Source organism: Oncorhynchus masou, chromosome 1 (genome assembly GCF_036934945.1).
Source record: "Oncorhynchus masou masou isolate Uvic2021 chromosome 1, UVic_Omas_1.1, whole genome shotgun sequence".
NCBI classification, from domain to species: Eukaryota; Metazoa; Chordata; class Actinopteri; order Salmoniformes; family Salmonidae; genus Oncorhynchus; species Oncorhynchus masou.
This window is the reverse complement of record NC_088212.1, coordinates 63,414,495-63,439,471: the sequence shown is the minus strand read 5'-3', so window position 1 is coordinate 63,439,471 and position 24,977 is coordinate 63,414,495. Positions and strand designations below refer to the sequence as shown.

The 24,977-nt window shown below is 46.7% G+C and overlaps 1 protein-coding gene across 3 annotated transcripts in view; it reads right to left on the bottom strand.

Moving 5' to 3' along the window:
* LOC135547880 (ankyrin repeat domain-containing protein 11-like) overlaps nt 1–24,977 on the bottom strand; it is a 150,842-nt gene that overhangs the window by 94,694 nt on the left and 31,171 nt on the right. For all 3 annotated transcript variants that reach the window (XM_064977095.1, XM_064977110.1, XM_064977100.1), the window contains exon 2: nt 22,097–22,176. The gene's annotated coding sequence lies outside the window, so the exon portion shown is untranslated. The remainder of the gene's footprint in view (nt 1–22,096; nt 22,177–24,977) is intronic.

The following is a 24,977-nucleotide window of genomic DNA, read 5'->3' as shown; positions in this document are numbered from 1 at the left end:
AAAGGCCATGGTTGAAAGAAGAGATAAGAAGGAAAGGGGCGGGGTTTATTGAGAAAGGGATTAGGGAGGGGGCTGGGATGGCGTGAATAATACAGCTGTAAATCAGGCTGTCTATAAATTGTGTGGCCTGTTCCATCTCTGTGAAACCCGCTCACATGTTCCCTCATTACGTTTCATCAGAGCGCCCCACTGTCCCTGTCTACCCAGCCACATGACTTCAAACAAAGCATGAAGAGCACAGCTCAGCTCTGGGCTTTGCTACGCTGCAATACTACACTCAACAGCGGTCTGCCTGCACAGAGAGGAGCTGCTGGGGTAGGGGCAGGCAGGAGCAGTGTACACCATGTGCCTTGCCGTGACTGCCATTTCAAACATACTCCCTCCACAGAATTACATCCTGTGAAGATAACCTGTGTGTGTCACAATTTATTCAGGGTCACATTTTTGCCAGTAGAGTGAGGAAAACCATTGAGCAGGAGGAAGTGCAGGAGACGAGCAGTGCTTCTTCTGTCTAGCGACTCTCCACATTCAGAGCAGTACCATTTAAAGATGTGTACCATTATTGTGACACATTGGGTAACGAACACCAGAGAGCATTTGACGCCAAGTGTGAGGTAGAACAGATTCCCAAAGCAGCTGCTAGAGAAGGAGGGGCGAAGCCGACAAACATTCTTCTGTCCACATCTCCCGGAAGCCGACCCCCATGGAGAGAGGCCGCTCCCCACGTGCCTGAGATGAAAGGCACTTGTACAAGGCACCAGGAAACAGCAGCACTACCCCCTGTAGTACCAGCACCCTATAGGCTTACAGCCACAGGGCTCCAGAGAGCAGCCTGAGAGAACCAGCCAAGGGAAACAAGGCCTAGAGACAAACTAACAGGCCACGGTCAAGGAGAGAAGAGAAACCGGAAATTCTCCCCAAACAACATATATTCACTCACCCCGATCTGATGGCTTTTTTCAGCTGTGCTCCCACAGATTCAATTAACAAATTGGACATTGTAAAAGGTTAGAACTAGCTCGCCCATATTTATGTTTTCCTGCAAAGTACCCTCATTGCCAATGGATGCTTTTACCATGTAAAAGAATATCAGTTTGAGTGGTGCATCAAAATCCCTCAACCATCTCACCACTTCATCCACTACGTGGCCACAGCCTGCAGTAAAATCTCCCATTACTCAACGGGGAGGTTTCCCCTGGAGTGAATGGTTCGTCACTCCGTGGTAATGACCAGCAGCTATGGTCAGAGTAAAGACCTGGAAAAACCCAACTCTTCCAGTCACGTCTTTGGAAAGGTCGCCCTGACCAGACGACACTAGGCCTTTCATTCCCCGCTCCAGGTCCTCTATTTACACCACCATGAAAACCGTGGAGCTTGGACAAATGAGCCACTCGAGCAGCCCCACATCTCAGTGTCAGGGAAGGGCAACAGCACAAGGCCTCTCAGGGCCGAGGGAGAATGAAACATGTTCAGAGAACACATGCATCACCGTGACCCAACAAGACGTCAAGTGTTAGCATGTAGGCGCTATTATCTAAACCAGGGTGCAGAGTGAAGGAGTCTCGGGAAGATATGCTGCAGCCTGCAAGCAACACACACAACGTGTCGCCTAACCGCAAAGGCACGTCCATTCCGTCCAGCAGAATTCACCAATTTCTTTGATGTATACAGAATTTAGAGTCGCAAATCCAAACACATCCTCACTGACTTTATCTACCATTACACTCTCCGGCAGCCTATTCTACCCATCCATTCTCATTCCATGAAGTCCCATTTACATTCCCCATGAGTCACTGGTGAGATGAGAAGAACCAGCAAGAACAGCTGCCCTCTGTCACCTCTTCAAACACAGACACACCACATGTCCAAGCTCCCATCTCTCTACTGTGTTGGGATTGGGGACTTGGGCCGCAGTAACAGGTGGGCTTGCATGCAATTCAGAGTTTAGTAGATTATCTGGCCGAGGCTCCGGAGAGAGGGAGGCCTGTTCTGCTGCTGTTGTGAGTCTCTCTCTGCAGGGCAGGTGAACAGCAGATCCACCTCATCTCATTCCCAGTCACGTACAGCCCCAGCGCTCACTCCATTACCCCCTCGCAACACCGAGTGCCGTCCACCAGGCAGTTGCCATGGCAACGCCCGCTGGGGGAACGTGGAAGCGAGGCGATGGAGGGAGAGAGATGGAGGGAGAGGGCCGTGTGTGTTGCCTGCCAGCCTGCCTTGGGCCCATTACTGTAGACTGAGGTTCTGCAAAGGAACGGAAAATCTGCATCTCCTCAGAGACTGGGACGAAGGAGATAGAAATACCTTACGACCCACTGTCTTGCTAACAAGGTTATCTTCTAAATATAGAGAGGATGGAAAGGCAACATGATGAATTGTGTGTTGTGATCATTGGCTCTAGGAGAAGCCAGCCATCCTTACCTTCACTCTCTCAGGCCTGTGATGGGGGCTGCTTTCCACTGTGCTTCCCTAATGAGGAGAGCACAGGAGATGAGATGCACACCCAACTGGGGGGACAGGTCAGCCTATCAAATGATATTGAACACCTCCAATGCAGGAAATAAACCAGAGCCAAACCGGTCTGAAAAGAGATCCATGTAGATAACAATACAGCCAGTTCCCCAGTCAGATCTGAATGCCACAACTGAACTCAATAACCCAACAGGAGGAAACCAGATTAGATAAACATCCACATTAGACCAAGCCTCAACGCACACTCACACAGTCCAAACAGTATCAGGCCACCACTACACCACCTGCACCTTCCCCAAACTAGAACCGTAGGCGAATTACACCCATTAGAGCTGTCTGTCTCAGCAGAGCTGCTGTGTGGCTGGGCGTTGACTACAGTTACATAATCTAATAAGAGACCAATTAAATAATTGGCATAATGACTATTACTCAATAAGCCGCACTGCTTCTTGACACAATGCCCTCTTAACCCGGAAGCCAGACGCACCAATGTGTCGGAGGAAACACCGTACACCTGGCGACCGGGTCAGCGAGCAACGCGCTCGGCCCTCCACAGGAGTCCCTAGACTGGGATGCAACAAGGGCATCCCTGCCGGCCAAACCCTACCCTAACCCGGGCAAAGCTGGGCCAATTGTGCCCAACTCCATGGGTCTCCCAGTCGCGGCTGTCTGCGACAGAACATTGACTCGAACCAGGATCTCTCGTGGCACAGCTATCACTGCAATGCAGTACCTTAGACCACCGCGCCACTCGGGAGGCCCAAGGCCTAAATATTTTCAACAGTAGCAATGGCAGCATACGGCTGACGACCCAAACATCTCTGCAGGTAGCTCTCCAACAGAGCCAAGCACTTGTAATGCACTCTCCCTGAGCTCCCCGGGGGCCCACTGCACCAACAACCAGACCCTGGTGAGGCTCCACCCTGGGCTGGGCTGAGCTCCGAGCACTAATCCACAGATCGAACGTGTCAGCCGCTCTTACGCTGATGATAGTATCGATCAGCTCATTGCATTTCTTTCACACCCACCCAACTGAGAAGGGCTGGGATCACACACACACACACACACACACACACACAGGCTTCCCCAGATCATCATCCCCAGGAGAATAGACCAATTTGTTTTCATTATGAATCCACTTAAAAGTTTGTTCGTTTTTTGAGATGGTCCAAAATCGTACTTTTCCTGATGATATTAAAACGGCCCACTAAAACCTCAACATATCACACTGATCATCGTACGAACGACACCAATACAAAACCCTGTGCAACCGGATCCTCCTTCCTGATGGTATAGCTTGTAGCTGGGCGGGCGGATTACAGCACCATGTGCATTTAATGCTGTATCTGAATAAACGCTGTGTGTTCGGTTCTCTCGGAGTGGAAAACAGTCATGATGCAACTAGTTTATGTCCTTTAATCAACTTCTGCTTTCTACCTGATGAGCAACACCACAGTGAATATTGGGATATGAACGGTTAGGAGAGAGGATAGATTATACTGGCTGCTTATTTTAATTTATAATGGCTCAGAGAACCAAGGATGGATTAATACATAGAACAATGACAGCAAAGGGAAAATCGCCGGGGAAACGGAGAAAGGGGAGGAGAGCCGTGGTCTACAAAGGGAGGAGAGCGGTGGTCTACAAGGGGAGGAGAGCGGTGGTCTACATGGGGTGGGGAGAGGGAAAAAATGAGAGATAACAAGGAGAGTGGAGTAGCCGCTATACGCTAGGAATTTACAGCTAGAGTTAAAACCACTCAGCTGAAATAGTACAGAACTTGACTAGACAGTATAACAGCAAAACCCTGCTCCGTCAGCACTTACAGACCTGGGAGCTGCAACTCTCGGTCTAGAAAATTAACAGCCCTAATGGCCTTCTTAGTTATGACTGCCACATGGCACGATCTCCAGGCAAATCTGGCCTTCTTAGTTATGACTGCCACATGGCACGATCTCCAGGCAAATCGGTTGGATTTCTGCATAAGCTTCTACTTAAGTAACAAAACAATGCAGAAAGGAAAGGACACAGCATTATTCTTCACGTTGTCCTTTGAGCAGAGGCAACCAACATCCCAGGTGTCCCACTTGACCCCAGTGCTGCCACATAAGCCATTCCATTTGCTACCGTTGGTGTGTGTGGGTGGGTTGATGGATGGATGAATGAGTCACTCCTAACAACTGTCCATGGCTTGAATGAAAACGGAACACGAGGAGGAAAGGTTTAGGATTAGAGAATACATGTAGCCTGCATCGTAATTCTGCAGTGCCATTTCAGCATTCAATAACAAGCATGTGATCACATATGTGCCCGTCGGCCTACACTACGAGGACCATAAAGTAAACAAAGAGTGTGAGATTGTAAACTAGAATATTTGCAACCTAGGAAACCTCTATACCTCCACAAGGCATGAGTGCTAGTAGGAAACATGCATTGTGTTTCCCTGCACAGCGTTCCCCCAGACAGTGATAAGTGCGAGCTGGGCAGTGCTGCAGACAGGACTAAGGCCTCATACGGTGCTACCTCTGACATACAGCGCTCGACCTTCGCGACGACAGCCCCGTTCACACCACTGCCTCGTTTAATAAAGGCAAGGAAGGAGGGGGGGTTATTATTAAAAATATGTCTGTCTAAAAACCATGGGAGCAGGATTCATTCATGGTGCAGCTCAAGTTCCTCATCTCAGAGCAGCTCAGATAGGTTTCCGCTGCCATAAACGAGGTTCACAGGTGCGAGGCCTAGGCCCCTCCGCTCCTCTCCTCCCTCTCTGTCCGTCTACAGAATGGAGAAATGCCCCACACCAGATCCTGTTTCCCCGAACCATCCCCTTTGTTTCCTCCCTCCTGCAGAATCCGGAGCCCAGACCACAGATCGGTGAGAGAGATGAGGAGCCCAGCAATAAATCTGGCTGATGCAATCTAATGGAACATTGTATTAGGGCGGGCTCAGTGCTCTGCTCGGTAAATAATGGAGTTCTTGCAGCCAGGAGAGATAATGCTCCCACCCCAGGGAGAGAGAGAAAGCCTCAGGAACACCATTATGAGATTCAATGGAAACTCAAAACAGGCTGGTGTTCCTGGATGGCTGGAGGCTTGCTCAGTCACGTCTGTACTGTTTGCTCACCACTGATACAGGTACTGATACAGGTACTCCGGCTTGGTCAGCCCCAGGAATGAAGGATAAACTAATTTAACTAACAGAGAAAACCCTTTAAGAACTAGGGCTTACATGCGGACCAAACCACCCATGTTACAAAATAAAATGTACACATATGCTATTCAATCGTTTCATCCAAACTGCTCGCGAGCCTCTGTGTAGTCAGGCGCTAAAATAGAAACGCGCTATATTTAAGACGCTTGAAGCGTCACAAGTCCCGCCTCTCCCATCTCATTGATTTTAGGAGCATATACCCACATTAGTGAATGAAAGATGAACGAGGTCCACATTCCAGTCCAGTTGGTGGCGGTTCTGCACTCTGCAAGGGCCGCGCCTTTTGTGGAGCAATGGGTAACGATGCTTCGAGGGTGGCTGTTGTCGATGTGTTCCTGGTTCGAGCCCAGGTAGGGGCGAGGAGAGGGACGGAAGCCATACTGTTACACTGGCAATACTAAAGTGCCTATAAGAACATCCAATAGTCAAAGGTATATGAAATACAAATCATAGAGAGAGAAATAGTCCTTTAATTCCTATAACAACTATAACCTAAAACTTCTTACCTGGGAATATTGAAGACACATGTTAAAAGGAACCACCAGCTTTCATATGTTCTCATGTTCTGAGCAAGGAACTGCAACGTTAGCTTTCTTACATAGCACATATTGCACTTTTACTTTCTTCTCCAACACTTTGTTTTTGCATTATTTAAACCAAATTGAACATGTTTCATTATCTACTTGAGGCTGAATTGATTTCATTGATGTATTATATTAAGTTAAAATATGTGTTCATTCAGTATTGTTGTATTTATTTATTTGTAATAATGACAATTACGTCAGCTTTTTTTTTGGTCCTCCAATAAATCGGTATCGGCATTGAAAAATCATAAATCGGTCGACCTCATACCAACCAAAAAAAGACAACTAATATGGTTGGTTCCCCGTTGGTTTTGCCATTTTAACCTGTACGTCATGAACGCGTCTGGAGCGGAAAGGCAAAATCAACATGCGCACGATGGCGGACGCACGCACAGAGTCCGTTTGGTGAGCATGTTAATATATAGGCCTATACCCAGAGAGAGAGAGAGTGATAATGAACAGTTGAAGAATTGACGTAATTGAAAAGCTGCAGACAGATCTCACATACAGTGCCTTCGGAAAGTATTCAGACCCAGTGACTTCTTCCACATTCTGTTTCGTTACAGCCTTATTCCAAAATTGATGAAATAAAACCTTTACCTCAATCAATCTACACAAAATACCCCATAATGACAAAGGGAAAACAGGTTTAGACACACACATATACACACACACTGCTCAAAAAAATAAAGGGAACACTTAAACAACACAATGTAACTCCAAGTCAATAACACTTCTGTGAAATCAAACTGTCCACTTAGGAAGCAACACCGATTGACAATAAATTTCACATGCTTTTGTGCAAATGGAATAGACAACAGGTGGAAATTATAGGCAATTTGCAAGACACCCCCAATAAAGGAGTGGTTCTGCAGGTGATAACCACAGACCACTTCTCAGTTCCTATGCTTCCTGGCTGATGTTTTGGTCACTTTTGAATGCTGGCGGTGCTTTCACTCTAGTGGTAGCACGAGACGGAGTCAACAACGCACACAAGTGGCTAAGGTAGTGCAGCTCATCCAGGATGGCACATCAATGAGAGCTGTGGCAAGAAGGTTTGCTGTGTCTGTCAGCGTAGTGTCCAGAGCATGGAGGCGCTACCAGGAGACAGGCCCGTACATCAGGAGACGTGGAGGAGGCCGTAGGAAGGCAACATCCCAGCAGCAGGACCGCTACCACTGCCTTTGTGCAAGGAGCAGGAGGAACACTGCCAGAGCACTGCAAAATGACCTCCAGCAGGCCACAAATGTGCATATGTCTGCTCAAACGGTCAGAAACAGACTCCATGAGGGTGGTATGAGGGCCCGACGTCCACAGGTGGGGGTTGTGCTTACAGCCCAACACCGTGCAGGACGTTTGGCATTTGCCAGAGAACACCAAGATTAGCAAATTCGCCACTGGCACCCTGTGCTCTTCACAGATGAAAGCAGGTTCACACTGAGCACATGTGACCGACGTGACAGTCTGGAGAGTCTGGAGACGCCGTGGATAAGGTTCTGCTGCCTGCAACATCCTCCAGCATGACCGGTTTGGCGGTGGGTCAGTCATGGTGTGGGGTGGCATTTCTTTGGGGGGGCCGCACAGCCCTCCATGTGCTCGCCAGAGGTAGCCTGACTGCCATTCGGTACCGAGATGAGATCCTCAGACCCCTTGTGAGACCATATGCTGAAGCGGTTGGCCCTGGGTTCCTCCTAATGCAAGACAATGCTAGACCTCATGTGGCTGGAGTGTGTCAGCAGTTCCTGCAAGAGGAGGGCATTGATGCTATGGACTAGCCCGCCCGTTCCCCAGACCTGAATCCAATTGAGCACATCTGGGACATCATGTCTCGCACCACATACTGTCCAGGAGTTGGCGGATGCTTTAGTCCATGTCTGTGAGGAGATCCCTCAGGAGACCATCCGCCACCTCATCAGGATCATGCCCAGGCTTTGTAGGGAGGTCATACAGGCACGTGGAGGCCACACACACACTTCTGAGCCTCATTTTGACTTGTTTTAAGGACATTACATCAAAGTTGGATCAGCCTGTAGTGTGGTTTTCCACTTTAATTTTGAGTGTGACTCCAAATCCAGACCTCCATGGGTTGATAAATTTGATTTCCATTGATCATTTGTGTGTGATTGTGTTGTCAGCACATTCAACTATGTAAAGAAAAAAAGTATTTACTAAGAATATTTCATTCATTCAGATCTAGGATGCGTTATTTTAGTGTTCCCTTTACTTTTTTGAGCAGTATATATATATTGTCCCGAAGGCGAAGGTTCACCTTCCAACACGACAACGACCCTAAGCACACAGCCAAGACAATGCAGGAGTGGCTTTGGGACAAGTCTCTGAACGTCCTTGAGTTGCCCAGCCAAAGCCCAGACTTGAAACCGATCAAACATCTCCGGACATACCTGAAAATAGCTGTGCAGCGACGCTCCCCATCCAACCTGACAGAAGAATGGGAGAAACTCCCCAAATACAGTTGTGCCAAGCTTGAAGTGTCATACCCAAGAAGACTCGAGGCTGTAATCGCTGCCAAAAGCGCTACAAAAAAGTACAAAGTAAATTGTCTGAATACTTAAGTGTGATAGTTTTTGCTTTGTCATTATGACGTAGTGCGTGTAGATTGAGGGGGGAAAAACGATTCAATCCATTTTAGAATAAGGCTGTAAGGTAACAAAATGTGGAAAAAGTCAAAGGGGTCTGAATACTTTCTGAACGCACTGCATCTACACTTAACATATAAACAACCTCCAAACTACAGCAGCACTCAGGCTTGTGTGGGTGATTATCACAACCTGCCGGGATTGGCAGTCCCATAGGGCGGTGCACAATTGGGGTAGGCCATCATTGTAAATAACACTGTTCTTAAAAGACTTGCCTTGTTAAATAAAAGGTTAAATGAAAGAAATTCTTTTTTGATGTAGAGCAATTACACAGAAAGCACAGATAAACCACATTTTTCTTCCCGAGAAGGAGAGATGGATTTAAAATATGATAATTGCCTTACTATTTCAGTCCAGAATATATCGGCTATTCCGATGTTGGGAGTCTCTCCTGGGACTACCATGACAAACAAGGCGAATGTGGAGTACTCTGAACCCAGAGGGACATGCCATTTTGACAGGAACACATTCCTGGCTGAGGGAAATAGTAAGAGCTGGTCAAAGAGCTGCTTGAGAAGCAGAGGGGAAGTTGTTGCAGCAGCAGCTGGGGAAACATGGTAGTTCCCCCAACAACCCAACACTCAAAATGACCTTGCACAACTGTTACAAATAGCCTACCGAATAATAAAGCACATGATGCGCTGGAGGGAATGAGGGGGAGTTTTCTAATTTAGACAAAAGAAAAATAACTCCTCGTGGGCCATGTCTATGGCAAAGGATGCCAAATGAGGTAAACAGAAACTAGGTATTTGGCAATGCCACTGTATCGTTGAAGAACGTGAGACTTAATAAGGAAAGTTAACTTCAATTAATGTTGCAGTTTTGCTTAACAAGAATACTGCTGTGTCAGTATAACAAGAACTACAGCACAACACTCTGAACCCCATAATCCATCAGGAGAAGCAGGGCTGCCACTGGAGAGAGTCCAGTCAATTTCTTCAGAACCTCTGGCATAAAAACACACACACATGCAATCCCTGCTCTCCCCTTCACTGCTTCTTTCAGAGTGGAAGTCAAAATTCCGAGCTTCACTAAGTCCAAGTCAAACACAAGAGGCGGTGACAAGGGTAGCAAACCATGTCCAAGACAGACACAGTAGGTTCCTGGCAGGCAGCATTGCAAGGAAGCAGACAAACTTAATCTGAAAAGTAAACCACACCAAAACAGAAACCCTTCAATCTGGAGCTAATGTGAGGTCTTCTGTCCTCTGGGTTCTGGACCGGAGGCTGGGCGAGAGCCATTTACTTGGGCCCTATAGCAATGGGCTCCATGGTCCAAGTGTTCCACCTCATCAGTCACACCATGCATCATCAACAGCTCCAGCCATCACCGTTCCAATCCAGGCCTCAAATGAACAGAGACCGAGAGCTGCTTTCTGTTCCCCAAACAATAACAGAATGTGTGGGGGACATAAAGCCTCCCTGGCGATCATTGGGAGGTCATTAAGTCTTAGTCAGAGGTCACCAGAAAAAAACACTTTTGTCCAGAGAGCCTTGAGAAGTGTAATGAGAACAAAAGCAGGACAATGAGAGAGAGGAGAGAGTCCCCCTACAGCCCTGCATCAGGTTGGGTCAGGTTGAATAATGCACAGCCTCCCTTCCCCACCAAACAAAAAGGAGAAGCCAAGCCAAGCCTAAACAGCCCAGAGGACGCCGTAGACGGCCAAAAGGGTGAGGTTGGGGCCTCAGGGGGGCCTATAGCGAGGCCCTTTGTTAAGAAGCAGCAAGAGATAGTATCACCGACTATAGAGTACTTGAAGATTAAACCATGGATTGAAATGACTGTTTGGCTGCTATTCTCTTCACTGATGAGTAAAGCTAGTATTCAAGTATTCATTACAGAACCAGAAAGAGCTGCTGCCAGATAACAGCATTGGTCATATGGCAGTGCAACAGATGGAGACTATCTGGAAAGGGAACACAATCTAAGACACAACCCTGAATTCCCTGCCTGTAGGCAGTGGACACCTACAGACAGAGCAACACACTAGGGCTTCTCCAAAAGAGAGATTAATCTGCATGTGATGAAACCCGCTTCCCACCTTGTAATCTCCTCAGGTTCCCACTTGCAGGGTGCAGGTCGTCACAGAGCCTGCCTCCTCTCATCAATTACCCTGGAGTTTGTATTGATCCTCCCAGAGGGGCTTCTATTTAAAGCACTGGGGCCAGGAGGGAGAGAGAAACCATCAAAACAGTTGGCTGAGCAAAAATGGATTAACAAGTAACAAGGGGCCTGGCCCTAGATCTGCGGATAGCAGGTGAGCATGCTTCAGCCTAGTATATGTAGACCAGAGATTCTCAGTAGCAGGGTAGTCAGATTCAAACTAAGCCCATGTTTACCGCCCACTGAGACAGACTTTTCGCTCACAGACAGCGGTCATCTGACCGAGTTGGCAGGCAGCCAGTGGTTATCACAGGGGTGTGATGTGTCTTCATTTCCATAAACCTGGAGCGGCAGTACACCAGGCCCTTTCTCCGCAGGAGAGAGGAGAGGGAGATGGAGTGTGAGAGAGCAGATAGGGGGACCGAGAGAGAGAGGATGAGGGAGCACACTGTTGCCCCCCATGGAGACGGCCATATGTCACCCTGACCACTTCTCATCAGACACTGATGGTCCGCCATAGTGGATATGACATGGCTTGGATGAACACTGAGGTGGCTAGAGCGAGCCATGAGAGAGTTCCTTCCTTCCTGCCTGGACAGACAGGACCGTGAGAGGCGTGGGAAGGGTTAAGTCCGAGAAGGCCCATCTGCTGCCTCGTCTGTTCCCCTGCTTGGCTCCGTCAGAGAGCATGGAAACAGAGATGCTCAGTGACTCGATCCCCCCCCCCCCCGCTCTTTATCACCATCTCTGTGAACAGCTGAACAACTCCTCAGTCCAAAACATCAATCTACTGCTCTGTTTCTCAGGATCAATCTATATCTCCATTATACTGGCCCTAAGGGTATACTACACAGCAGGAGCAATGAGTTAGCCAGATAACTTGACTAACTATTCTGAAATGACTTGTATTTTTTGGAAAGATCAGCTTGAAATGGGCATGGTCTAATTGACTCAACAACCAAAAATTGCATATCTAAGTTTAGCTTTCTTAATGAACCAGAAAGCCTATAGCACTTTCTGGTTAACTCATTGATCCTGCTTTGTTGTATGCCCCTCTGTCGTAAGAAGGTCCATTCCAACCCAGAGTGCTGAAGGCTTATGACAGGGCAACACATTTTGTTTACATCAAAGGAGGTAGATGGAAAGTGCAGAGCTTTACATAATTTTTTATTTCAATAGTTTTTGTTTTAAAAAAAACAGACTAACTTTACAGAATGTAACGAGGCACTTTAAGCAATAATCCCCCCCCCTTAGCTATAATGGAAACTTAGTGAGATGGAGGACATCTTCACATAAAACAGCAATTACAATTCCAAGCAGGAATTCTCCCCAGCATACAAGCCTGGGCCGATTCAGAGCTGATTCCAGTCGGCCAGCTGGAGTGAATCAAAGCCAGGAGAAGAGATGGGGCACCCACACACAGGGCCAACATTATGTGTCTGCTGTCTGTCGCTGTGAGCCCACTGATATAGGAACACCTGGATCCGGAGAGACAGAGCAAAGAGAAGACCGGGCCTGCTAACCCTCTATGTTTCTCTGCATGCACGGGCCAGGACACACAATAGGCAACAGCAGCAAAAATGCCCTACACCCCTCGCAACAGGAAAGGAAACACACGCTTTTAGATTTCATTCAGATAGCCCCAAGTCGTTTAAAACAGGCAGGCACAAAAAAAAACTGCTTCATTGGTTGTGTACAGATATGAGACCGAGCGTCATATTTGGAGGACCAACCACATCACGGAGACAGAGGCTGCACCAACACTACACTGACAACTGAGGTGGTAGCTGGTGGTAATGCAGCTGGCCTTGGGGAGGAATTCACAGGAGGAGGAAGCCTATGAAATCAAACCTTATTTATCACATGTTCTAAACGGGTGTAGACCAACCAGCTGTCAGAGCAGCTCACAGATCACTGCACCTGTACATATCCCATCTATCTACCTACCTCATCCCCATACTGTATTTATTTATTTTGCTCCTTTGCACCCCAGTATCTCTACTTGCCGATCTACCATTCCAGTGTTTAATTGCTATATTGTAATTACTTCGCCACCATGGCCGATTTATTTCCTTAAATTACCTCATTTGCACTCACTGTATATACACTTTTTCGTTTTCTTTTGTTCTACTGCATTTTTGACTGTATGTTTTGTTTATTCCATGTGTAACTCTGTGTTGTTGTATGTGTCGAATTGCTATGCTTTATCTTGGCTAGGTCGCAGTTTGCAAATGAGAACTTGTTCTCAACTAGTGGTAGGCTAGGTTAAATAAAGGTGAAATAAATCAAATTAATAATAATAAAATCAACTGTGAAATGCTTACTTACAGGTCCTTTTCAAATAATGCAAAGTTTAAAAATATCAAATAAAAAGTGACACGAGGAATAAACACAGTGAATAATGAGTTAAAAATAACAGCTATATACCGGGAGTACCGAGTCGATGGGCAGGGGTATGAGGTAACTACCGGTATGTACATATAGGTACAGGATAGATAATAAACAGAGCAGTAGCAGCAGCTTATGTGGTGAATGTTAAAGTGTGTGTGTGTGTGTTGGGGTGTGTGTTGGGGTGTGTGTGTGTGTGTGTGTGTGTGTGTGTGTGGCTTCTGACACCCTCAAATCAGTTAGCCTCGATAGTGAGAGTCCCTGTAATCATAGATTCAGATCATTCAGGCGAGAAAAACCATCACCCAGATAGGCCCAGTCGTGTGAGAAACTCATCATCATGCAAGCGGTCAGACAAGTGAAAATGATGGTCAGTAAAGAACATTTTTTTAAGTTCGTCTCTCAATTCCAAAAAATGTGTCAATACTTTGCCCCTTGATAACCAGCACACTTTTGTCTGTTGTAAAAGCATTACATGGTCGCTGCCCATATCATTGCCTAATGCAGAATATGCACGAGAGTTCAGGTGCATTACTTTTACAAAGTTAACCATTTTCACTGTAGTTTCCAAAACGTCTTTCAAGCTGCCAGGCATTCCCTTGGTAGCAAGAGCCCCTCGGTGGATGCTGCAATGTACCCAAGTGGCGTCGGGGTGGCGTCGGGAGCAACTGCTAGCACACGTGTTACCACTCCACAATGTCTCCCTGTCATGGCTTTTGCACCATCAGTGCAGATATCAACACATCTTGACCACCAAAGTACAGTGCACCAAGTCTGAAACTATGTGAGAGTGGATTCTTGACCCTCACTAGCATGAAAACTAAACACAGGCACAGACTGTGTGGAAAAGGACAGACTCTCTCCAATGCAACCCAACATTTCAGAGTTATATGCATACTTTCAAGCACAACGTCTCATTCATCTGTGCTGAGTTATTCACAATTTTCAATGAACAAGTAAGGTGTTATATGTAAGATGGCTAAATAAAGAGCAAAATTATTGATGATGATTATTATGATTATAATGATAATTATTATTATTTTGTGCCCTGGTCCTATAAGAGCTCTTTGTCACTTCCCACGAGCCGGGTTGTAACAAACTCACACTCCTTATGTTTAATAAATGTAATAAATGAGCGTTTGTGTGGCAAGCTTATTACAATGACGGCAATAACAACATTTGAGAGTGCGCTGACCCTGGTACTAAAGGGGTACGGGACTGTAAAAAGTTTGGGAACCAGTGTTAAAAAGAAAAACTAAAAAGGGTCAATGCAGGTAGTCCGGGTAACCCTTTGATTAGCTATTCAGTAGCCTTGTTCAGCAGTCCTATGGCTTGGGGGTAGAAGCTGTTCGGGGTCCTGTCGGTTTCAGACTTGGTGCACTGGTACTGCTTGCAGTGCGGTAGCAGAGAGAACACTATGGCTTGGGGGTAGAAGCTGTTCGGGGTCCTGTCGGTTTCAGACTTGGTGCACTGGTACTGCTTGCAGTGCGGTAGCAGAGAGAACACTATGGCTTGGGGGTAGAAGCTGTTCGGGGTCCTGTCGGTTTCAGACTTGGTGCACTACTACTGCTTGCAGTGCGGTAGCAGAGAGAACACTATGGCTTGGGGGTAGAAGCTGTTCGGGGTCCTGTCGGTTTCAGACTTGGTGCACTGGTACTGCTTGCAGTGCGGTAGCAGAGAGAACACTATGGCTTGGGGGTAGAAGCTGTTCGGGGTCCTGTCGGTTTCAGACTTGGTGCACTACTACTGCTTGCAGTGCGGTAGCAGAGAGAACACTATGGCTTGGGGGTAGAAGCTGTTCGGGGTCCTGTCGGTTTCAGACTTGGTGCACTGGTACTGCTTGCAGTGCGGTAGCAGAGAGAACACTATGGCTTGGGGGTAGAAGCTGTTCGGGGTCCTGTCGGTTTCAGACTTGGTGCACTGGTACTGCTTGCAGTGCGGTAGCAGAGAGAACACTATGGCTTGGGGGTAGAAGCTGTTCGGGGTCCTGTCGGTTTCAGACTTGGTGCACTGGTACTGCTTGCAGTATGGTAGCAGAGAGAACACTATGGCTTGGGCGGCTGGAGTGCAGAATTGGTCATGAACCCGTAAGACAGCTGCTATCCACTTCAGCGACATCATGATTTAACAGGATGCTGACGAGAGACCGGTCCAGCTGCTGAACTATAGGTCCTTGTTGTTCAGTCATACACTGCTAGTACCCACTGTGTTTGCGTAAGGCTTTACCACTCTGTGACAACAAGCATGTGGCTCAATAACCAACATGAGACAACAGTGATTTGGCACAACACCAAACAAACCTCAACCACAAAAGAAGCCATAGGATTTCACTAAGAGAGCATATCGGTTAAATCAAATTGTATTGGTCACATACACGTGACTAGCAGATGTTATTGGGGGTGTAGCGAAATGCTTGTGCTTCCAGCTCCGACAGTGCAATAATAACAAACAGTTAGCCTAGCTACTGAACAGTTCCATTCATTCAGACAACATTAAAACGTGCCGTTCCCTCTCTGTATCAACGAGACAACACAAACCCACTGATTGGCCAGGGCTCCAATCAGTTGATTGAAAAAAGGGGGGAAAGTAATTTCACAGTTCCAACCAAGCCAAGGGGCCAAATGACAGGTGTACTAGACTCGAGGGAGCTCATTTGATGGTGACGTAATAGTCTTCTGCTGTAGCCAAAACACAGAGAACAATGGAGGGCACCTGGAGGAAAATAATCACGAGACAGAGAGCTCTGAGCCTCTCAGAGCAGAGCCCAGGACAGGTTAATACGACAATCACAACCTTTATGCAACCAGCAGCAGGACAGGGCCAATGACCAGCCAATGACTCCATTTCTTGTTTTGAATTATCACAGCAAGCAAAGGTCACACCCTCTGTCAAGGGGGGAGAAAGGCATGCAGACATACAGTGGGCTGGTGAACAAGGTCATACCATCCCAGGAGTGGTATTGGCTTACTACCAAGCCAGGGCTACTTGAAACCAAGGTCACAGTGCTCTGGCTGCTGGAGTGACAGCGGACTGAACCAAAAAGCTGGAAGCAGGATTGGGTTGCCACTGCCTGCCTGTGGGCTGGGCTGCCGTGCTACAGTTCTGTCCGCCCAGGCCCGAGCACTTTGCTCCAGGCTCCCCTGAGAGGTGGGCTGGGTGGGGAGCACAGGGAATTCAGATTACTGGAAGAAAAAAATACATTCACTGCAGAGTTTCCTGAAATCAGATCCTGCCTGACATAAATCAGAAACGGAGCCATTATGGTGAGAAACCAGAGATGAGGGATCAAGCTACTCCATTCACACGTGAATAAGAGGCTCCCTAAAATAGGCCCGTCTACTACCAGAGCACTCAGATAGAGCAGGAGATTAGGCTGTGTGTGTGTTTAATAATAACTCAATACATTCCATTCACCGTCACAAGGGTATAGCTTACCATGACACTGTCAGGCTCTCGCCAGCACAGCCCAGGCCCAATGTTAGGGGGTCTTCCCCATGTTGTTAAGCAGGCCCAGGCCCCATCACTGTGTCTGTCTGTGCCTCAGCTTCTCCTCTCCCACTCAACACTACATTAGCCTGCTAATCTCCAGCCCCGTGCAAACAGCTCAGTCATCATGATCCAGGAGAAGAGAGGAGAGGGGGAGGGGGGAGAGACCTGGCAGCAGTCAGGGGAAAAACCACAGCGTCACTCGGGGATGGGGGAAGGACAGGGAAGAGGATAATGGATGTTGTGGCTCCTCTTTCTACCATCTTTCCTGCTCGCTGACTTCACCGAGTTCCACAGACACAATCATCTCAGAAATTGTACACAATAGCTGCAAGTGAAATAGTAAGAAAATTAATGCTATCGAAAGCAAATCGTTGAGGCAATGTTTAGAAATATTTATTGATAATGTTCTATAGATCTTAAAATATGACTATTTTCTCCATTATTCATTTTAATACGGAGTACTCAAATCCCACAGACATTGACAGTAAAGTCAGAAATAGATGAAAACCCTAGTGTTGTGGAATGAGAAGTAGACTTGCTGCCCAGAAGTTGGGCTGACCAGTCTGGTGACATTGACAAATTGTATTTTTTTATTAAACCTTGATTGAACTCAGCAAGTCAGTTAAAAAGAAATTCTTATTTCCAACAACAGCCTACTGGGGAACAGTGGGTAAAACTGCCTTTTTACCTTGTCAGCTCGGGGATTCGATCCCAGTTACTGGCCGACGCTCTAACCACTAGGCTACCTGCCGCCCCACCCCAGAAAGGGAGACAAAGGCAAGGCAGAAATAACCAATTCATCTGTACTAAGTCCCATCACTCATATCAAACTGTCCTTTCCCGTAAATACAACACTAACAAAGTGCAGAAGAGCACTGTGGTGTAGGCCTTTTCAGTCAGGCTGCTGAGCTGAAACTAAACTCCACCAGTCAGATAAAGGAAAAAGATCCATTCCTTCCATATTTCCAACACGTTACATTACAAATAATCCAATTACAGCTTGCAGATTGAGCTGAAAGGGTCAGATAATGTACAGTGTCTCCATGTTCCTTAAAATCAACCCGCCAGAGTTCTAAACACCCGAGCAAACAGGCTGCCAGGAGACGCTGTGGGAGGGCCACTATAACTCACATTAGAACAAACACAATCATTTGTTCCACTGGGTTTTGTGGTTCATGCCCCCTCCTCCCCAGTCAGATTTGATGGGGGGAGTGTTTGATCCTCTGAGGAAACAAGGGGTGGAGGAGGTACAGTAGAGAGGCCCAGAGAGGGAGACACTGGGTGCCTGGCGGGTACATAGCACTGTTCAGAGGGTATTGTACTGGAGGGAGAGAGGCAGCGAATAGGCTAGGACCAGTCACTCTGGTCTCTTGGACCCTGATTGAACAGAATCCCGTGAGGCCATTGTCTAGTCTTGTCCAATGTACTGTCATATCTTTTGGTTCAAGGCACACAGCAGCCCGTAAAGAGGTTACTGTTATTCCCAGCGCTAAGACAAAGCCCAGCTCTAACAATTAGACTGAAGTTCTAAACGCAGACTTTGTGGACGGACGACTTACTGATGGGAACTTGGCTTTGGAGAAGGGGAGGCAGAACATTTAAAGACATTCTGTCCCATCTTCAAAAACAGTCAGCCAACTCCTCAGCATCCAGACACACACTATAAATCTGATCATTTCAGAGTAGCACTGGCTATCTATCATCACAGCCAGTCAGCCAGTCCCCTCTCCTATACAGTCAGTACGATGCTGTGGTGGGCGAGCTTGGTTCTGACAGAGTGTGTGGGAGTGGAGGGACAGACACTGGCCTGCCTGGCTGTCAGCAGCTCTGAGCCATACCCTTGAGCAGAGCATGAGAACCAACCCTGACCTTCTAGCAGCACATTCTTTTCAAGCAGGCAGCATAACATCTCTTAATTAAAAAACAGATACGTCCTGTTCTCCTCTCCACCACAAACTGCATTCAAAGCACTGTTCTCTTTTGACACATTCAAGACTTAAATATTTTCCCTTCCCATCTCATCAACACTTCCCTTTCAAACCACTTCATACCTCAGAGGAGAGAACCCTGTAGTCGACACAATAGTTTGTATGTAGCCGGCGCGCTGTTTATCCTTTTCATTCACACACCTAAATGCTAATTTCCAAAGCCCAGTGTGGTGCTAGGACCAACCTGCCATTAAAAAACATTTCAGTGGCAGAGTCGGACATGACCCCCTGTACCTTCCTATTATTACGGCTATCTCCAACTTCTCCAGCAGCCATGGAGCGTCGCCATCTGCAAAAAGAAAACACACAATACAACGTTTCTGCCATCAAGCCATGCCCAAAGGTCGGTGTCTAAGCCCGTTTGTCAAAAGGGTTATATTTGACTCGAGCTGGTGACCACACACTTCCGAAATCCACATTTATAGTTGTGTCCTGTGAGTGGACAGACAGAAAGACAGCTGAATGCTACCTACCGCCTAGCTACGGTGGGTATCGCCGATATGTGATGACTCCAAAATTGGCATTACGGTCTGGCTAATGGAAAACGCAGCCATGTATCTTTCAAATAACCTGCATTTGGCGATACTATCTTCTCGAGACGGGAAAAATAGTATCGTATGAAACACCTGTGTCCAGTTGCATGTGGTTCAACATAAAACAGAGAACATTCTGAAAGATATTAAATCCATGTTCTGCGCTGCCCAAATAGCTTCCTCGCCATCTTAGCTACCGCACACCTAGCATTTCCCAGCATCTTGGCAGGAACTAGGATTGTCTATGTGCCTCAGCCAAGTGTAGAAGTAGATGGCGGCACGTCACAGATCGACCAAAACAAAGATCTACACACGCAAGAGGCATTTCTCACTCAATACAAAACATGGATTTAACATCTTTCAGAATTATCTCTGGTTTTTGTAACCACCCCCACATTTATAAAAAGATGCACCTTTTCCGGTTTTGAGAACAAAGAAAGAGTTGGAAAGTGCAGGTAAGTTGAAAAATACATGGAGGCGTTTTCCATCAGCCAGGCTGTAACGCTGGTTGGAGTCGTCACATATTGGCGATACGCACCACAGCTACCAACATCCTTCCCTCTGCAGTGGGATGAGAGAGCTAGTTGCCACTTCCTTTCAGGGCGAGTTTGAACTTGAGCCAATCAGCAGCTGCGCTGATTAATGGAACAATGACATCACAACTCTTGGACATTATCTTAAAGAACAGTTCCTCCTCGGTGCTTAGCTCTAATGACTTGGAACAGAATGGCAAGAAAAACCTTGGGCAAAGGCACCATTTTATCCCCTACCAATCCTGCTCTTCACATTATGCAGCAAGCCTACTAAATGAACAAACAGTCAAACTTCTGCTAAAATAAGCTATAGAATCACGAGGCATGGGCTTATACCAGAGAACAATATAACCACAATACAGGTCTGCAACCTAAGTGGTTTAATGGGGCACAATAGTCTAGTCAGTGGGGATAACCCCAAACAAGAATATTACATACGAGAGAAAAACAATACATGACACGCCAACACCACAAAGGTTCAATCCTTTGAACGGTCCACAACCTCCTATATCATCTCATCATTCAACATGCGTACAAGGAAACTTAATCACACCAAAGTTCCCGCTCCCTCGAGTTCACATTCCTCAGCTAAAGATATGAGTGAAATGCCAATTTGCAGGGTAATGATGCAGAGTTTCTCTCCTCCCTGGCCACAGAGCCATGCCTGTTTGGAGCACACAGACTCTTTCAATAGAGCATTAGCATGTGGCCTGCCAGGAGGAGAGGCAGGCGGGTGGGAGTGGGGTCTGGGGGAACAAAGCCCCTATAGTCGTCTCAAGCCAGGCTATGAGAGTTATGTAATATGACTGGCAGGGCCCACTTTCCTGTTCAGAGTGCTGCAGACTAATCCCATTGAAGAACAGGCCTACTTTAGAAAGGGGAGGAGGGAGAGAGAGAAAAAAAATCAACACGCTGGTAAAGAGTAGAGGCAAAACAGTGCAGGGAGAACATTCACAGGAGAGACACCCTTTCATCTGCACTACCATCCAACACAGCACAACTCCCAACCAGCAGATAAAGCTGACAATAATATCAGCACTGCCGAGGGCTGGGAGCAGGCTAAACACAGAGAGACAGAGAGCGAACAAAAGAGAGACAGGGAGTGGCAAAGAGAGAGAGGAGAGAGAGGGGGGAGAGCGCATGAAACAGAGGGAGAGAGAGGTACACAGTAATCGTACGTCTGTTTCTGCTAACCATTGGCAAAGTGGAGGATGTAGAGCAGTTAAAAATAAAATCTGATTCTGATTTACTCTACTGGTGCCTGGAAACCACGTGACTGGCATCACATGAGGAGAGGTGGGGGCAGGGAGGAGAGAAACGGTACTGACAGCATACTGAGCTTTTTGATCAGTTTCCTTGGTTTCCACTGACAGTAAGCAGATACGGTGTGATTTCAGAGGTAAACATCACCAGCTCCCATTGCAGAGTCTGGCTAAAGAGAAGGCTACAGTAGGACAAAACGAGAGTAGGGAGAGAACGAAAGGGGAGATCGATTGTACAGCCCCCATGCTGAAAGTCTGTGTGCCGGGGCTGTGCGCCGTGGGGAAAAGGCGGCAGTCTCTTCAGAGGCGTAGGGCTGCCACCACTTACTGATCAAGCAGCACGGTCACATGAGCCGCATGCAGGAGAGGGACTCTTCATTAGTGACACTGAGCTCTACGGGAGCAGTGACCTACTTTCCAAACCAAGTCGCTCACCACACACACACACAAAAGCCCACACCAGCTAAAACACAGAACCCCTTTAACAAAGGGACAGGAAGGCAGGGCCTGGGCATGCACTAAGTCCTGCTCTTAATACACACATTCCAGTCGAGAGTGCAGGGCTTTAAAGCGGCCAGTTGGTACTAGCACTGCTCCTGTCTGTCTATGTCTCAGTTCCACAGCAAACCCTCTCTATTAGTGCCATATGAGTGTAGTTTATTTAGAATCTGTGATGGTTTGGTGAAAAGTGGCCAGTCAAAACAACAAGACTGCTGGAGTACAGGAATACGGGCCTTAGAAAACAAACCCCTTTCTGTAAACATTTTTTTTTTTAAAGATACTGCGTGTTCAAACCTTCAGTACATCGTAACAAACACAGGGCCAAGAAACAGAGATGGCTCCAGAGACAATGTGGAGAGAATGTAGCAATACATACCGATTCCATGGCTGTCCGCGGATGGGTGACGTTAAAATCCTGCTTTAAAAAAGGGCTGCAGTAGAGAAGTCCAACGAATCCTACAAAACAAAACAAAACCGGAGGATTAGTTACCGAGATGCTGGCTGGCGTTACACATTCCTAATGAGATCTGGCGTAGGGAGTCATCTTCTCCCATTCAGGTTGTGCTATTCCCCCAACATTGTATGGCTTCCAGAAGAGGCTGGTCTTAGTGCAACCTTTCAAAGGTCAAAGCCTCACTATGCCAGCCTCTCCTACCCCTGTAGACAGCCCCTCACAACCAACCCCACAGCCCCCCAGCCAGCCCCACAACCCCCCCAGCCAGCCCCTCAACCCCCGAGCCACAGCCAGCCCCTCAACCCTAGCTTTGTCCCAACTCTGAAGACAGGGGTTTATCAGGATTTGAACGATAGAAAGGCTTTTCAAAGGCCTTCAGTTGTGCCACCTCTGTTACATTCCTGTGTCGCTGTCACCTAGCCCCTCGTTCACATTTGTTCCATGGCAGTTGTTCAAATACCAGTGAGTGTGTCCACTAGCACAAATGATAAGTTGACTCAAGAGGACCACACATACCCGCAGTTAGGCTCAGTGGTATTGTGGAAAAGTATATGTATATAATAACACGATTTCTGTCTTAGAGTTATTAACCAAGAGTTTGTTTCTTTTCAGAAATGAATTAAATATAAAAACGGGCTTTCGCTTGCATCTTGTCCTCTTCCCTTCTGAAGAGAACAGGTGCAAAGCTTACCAAATCTGTCAGACTGCCATTAAACTGTACAAGGCCATGAAAGCAACATATCATCCCATTAGTAGAGATGTTAAAGGTTACATCGGTTAGCCAGCGAAAATATATTTGACCGGACACATCTAGTCTATAGGTTAATTTGCGGAATTATATTGCAGTGTGTATTTTCGTTAGTCGTCAAGAATCTTATTAATCACACGCGCAAACCTTACAGAGCCTAGTTTGAGGAGCAGAATAGCCTATTGCCTGTCAGACAACGCAGGATGAGCTCCTCAAAAAGCTGGTACTGGAGTGCTTTTATAAGCAGCCATTGCACAACAAATGTGCAATGTAAAAAAATAATAATAATAATAAAAAAAATGTTTTAACAAATTCTAAAATGTTTTGATGGCCACGATTAAAAGCAGCTAGTATTTCTCAGTCCTGCTTTAAAAAAAAGGGCTGCAGTAGAGAAGTCCAGAAAATCCTACAAAACAAAATCACCATGAGTACATAGGCTATAAGTCAATGGTAGGCAGGCTGTCAAGCGTGTCACCCACCGATATGCAATGTGAGCTGGAGGCTGCATAATTGTTTGAAACGTGAACATTTGGACTTCAAATGAGAAATGCCTTACCTTGCTTCAAAGTAGCCTAGCCAAAATCCAGCCATAGAAAAGTGGAAGCAGTTATTTCATAAAGACTTCCTGATGACATTAACCAGCATTTCTCTTTCTTTCGCTGTTCAGAACCCAAAGGCACAATCCTAGTCATATTAGCAACTCATCGTAGTTGATGTTTTTAGATTCCCCCTCCGTTTCTGAGATTTTCACTTGTTACATTTTTCAGCTCCGCTGGCATCGGGTGCTCTGTTTAGAACAGTGTTTTCAGCTCCGCTGTGCCACGAGAATTTCTATCCCAATGTTCTAACTGAACTATTTTATCTGTCTAATTCCTGAAGGTTGTAAATCTCCAGATCAAAGAAATAGACCGTCTCAGCCTGCAATAAATCAAAACTTTATTCTGTCTTCAAAATGAGAACACAATATTTTTATTGAACAAACACACAAATGAACGCACATCAGTAGAAACTCTGATATTATTCCACAATTCACATACATTGTTTGTCACACTTCGGCAACATTTTTTTTAAATTATTATTATTTTAGAATTTTACCCCCTTTTTCTCCACAATTGTTTAGTAGCTTGTCTCATCGCTACAACTCCCGTACGGGCTCGGGAGAGACGAAGGTTGAAAGTCATGCGTCCTCCAATACACAACCCAACCAAGCCGCACTGCTTCTTAACACAGCGCGCATGCAACCCGGAAGCCAGCCGCACCAATGTGTCGGAGGAAACACCATGCACCTGGCAACCTTGGTTAGCGCGCACTGCGCCCAGCCCGCCACGGGAGTCACGCGATGAGACAAGGATATCCCTACCGGCCAAACCCGGGCGACGCTAGGCCAATTGTGCGTCGCGGCCGGTTACGACAGAGCCTGGGCGCGAACCCAGTCTCTGGTGGCACAGCTGGCGCTGCAGTACAGCGCCCTTAACCACTGCGCCACCCGGGAGGCCCTAGACTAGCCATTTTTCCTCTCCCTAGGGTGGGGAGGCCTCATTCCCATTATTAGTTTCACCGTTATCACCACAAGTCAACAGTTCAAATAGTAACACAATAGCCTCTTCTTAAAAAGTCTAGACATTATTGGATTATGACTAACACATTTCATAAAATTATATGGTTTCAGGGTGAAATACTTTAGTCATTATCTTAAACATCCAAATTCTTCTATCAATCCACCCGTTGACTAAATATTACATCTTGATACAACATTTGTTTATTAAAAAAATCACATATCACATAGACGTTGTACATTTATGGGTGCCATTTCACCTCACCTGGGTATAGTTCTATTTCTACTTCCAGTTATAACTCTTCCTTTTGAGATTTTCACTATAACCTTCACACGTTAGAACTAAGAAAAGTTTTAAATTGTGGGTCATCAGGGTCGAATTGGTCATCATCGTCCACCATTCCAGGAGGCATGTTGCGTTCATCCCACTGGTCTGAGTCAGGTATGGGCTCATACCTCACCATCTGCTGGGTCACAGCAGATTCCAACGCCTTGCTTCC